Source organism: Clupea harengus, chromosome 1, assembly GCF_900700415.2.
Source record: "Clupea harengus chromosome 1, Ch_v2.0.2, whole genome shotgun sequence".
In the NCBI taxonomy this organism is placed as follows: domain Eukaryota; kingdom Metazoa; phylum Chordata; class Actinopteri; order Clupeiformes; family Clupeidae; genus Clupea; species Clupea harengus.
This window is the reverse complement of record NC_045152.1, coordinates 8,329,170-8,331,255: the sequence shown is the minus strand read 5'-3', so window position 1 is coordinate 8,331,255 and position 2,086 is coordinate 8,329,170.

Sequence of the window (2,086 nt, the reverse complement as noted above, 5' to 3'; positions counted from 1 at the left end):
AAGAGTGAGGTGTCACTTGAGAACACAAGTGAAAAGTTACTAGGAGGAGGAGTTACCATGAAAATATGTGGTCACTAAGGCAAGAGCATGTATCTCACTTGTTGATTTCAGTTCTGCAGTGCAGTTATGTGTCTGAAATTCTGCATTCGGAAAATGTGTGTAGTTGAGCCCATTTTAAAAGTCAGAATAGCGCTTATGAGTCTTAACATTTAACAAAGGTCAGTTCTCTTTTGCAAATAGGCTAGTGGGAGGTGATGAAAAGTCATGACAGAAGACTGACAGAATAACCCATTCGGACTGGATCAGCTCTAACCAATTGACACATTGACAACTTTTCCTTTAAACTCGTAGGTTATTTGCATTGTTTGCTGGATGATGTCATGAACTCCGTTCAGTAGATGTCCTTAGCAACATGCAAATATTTCATAGCTGATTTGTTTTCGTTAACGGTTGAGCTTTAGTAAGAATAATGGCATGTTTGTTATGGGACACAGGGAATGGAACGAGTTGCATTTAAACAGTGTAGATGTAGGCCTATATGATGTATGATACTGCAGTAACCTACTCTGTACTTAACAAAGGGGAGGTAATATCTGGAAGGGTATGTCAGTTACATGGTTACCAATGCAACAACTAGCACGAATATGCGCGCGCGCCCGTGTATGTGTGTGAGAGAGAGTGAGAGTGAATGGATGAAATAGGGGAGTGTGAATATGAGTTAAAGAAGTTGTCTCTTAAAGTGGTCTTCATCAGGTATGTGTCAGTCCTAGAGGTTGCTCTCTAGTGGTCAAAGTGCTGAAGTACAGGGTGAGACCACTTCTCCTACCACTTAGTATGTCTGTGAGTAACAAGCTTAGCCAAATATCAACTACAATCTAGCAGCAAAATACAATCAAGCAGATACAATCACCAATCATTTCTATTTCCCAAATACCACAATCACTGACAGAGTGATCATGTGTGTATCCACGGGAGAATGTTCAAAGGGTTTGCTTGGTACTGTTGGATAGAGACCTATTTGCTGTGGAAAAGGTTCTTTTTAGATCTTTAGGTCCAAGACGTTTACTTTTCTTGAGATGTTTCTATTGAACCGTGCAAAAGGGTTCTTTTGACAAGTGGGTTCTTCACAAACTCTGCCACAAAACTGACAGCAGGCAAGAGAGTATATCAGTTCACACCTGGCATTAGAATGCGTCTCAACATGCGTCTCGAGTGACCACTTGTGATTGGATCTTACTTCCCCACTCTATATGCAAAATATCCATTTGCAAAGACAAAATGCGTTGCTTTTAACAGGCTGGAGGCCTAGTCTGCTGGAAAAGAAGAAGAAGAACAAATCATAACAATACAGATACAGATACAATACATACTAAAAGAATGTGGCCATATCAAAGTCAAAGTAGCTTTATTGTCAATTTCTTCACATGTTAAGACATACAAAGGAATCGATAGGACGTTTCCCACTCTCCCACGTTGAAACATATAAAAGTGCACAGGCACAACAGATAAGACAAGACATTTCCTAATACTAAGTAAACATAAAGATTCACGTACAGTTGTTATAAATAATATATATATAAATACTATAAATACTATATATATATATAAATACTATAAATACGTAATACAATTTTAAACAAGTGAATACAAGTGATTAAAGTGCAGAGTCTTGAGTGATTTTTTAGGGGGGCGGGGGGATTTTCAGCTTCCTGTCAGACTGGAGGATATGGCTGGGGGGAGTGAGGGGAGAGAATTTAGCTTCCTGACAGCTTGGTGTATGAAGCCATTTCTGAGTCTGGTGGTGCGGCAACGGAGGCTCCTATACCTTCTTCCAGAGGGTAGGAGGCTGAACAGACTGTGTGCAGGGTGGCTGGTGTCCTTCACAATCGAGGTAGCTTTCCGGGTGAGGCGGGTGGTGTAAATGTCTTGCAAGGAAGGGAGTGGGGCACCAATGATCTTACTAGCTGTGTTCACTATGCGTTGCAGTGCTTTCTTGCTGTGTTCAGTGCAGCTACTGCCCCACACAGTGATGCAGCTGGACAGGATGCTTTCAATGGTGCCCCGTGTAACGAACCCCGCTCACGGG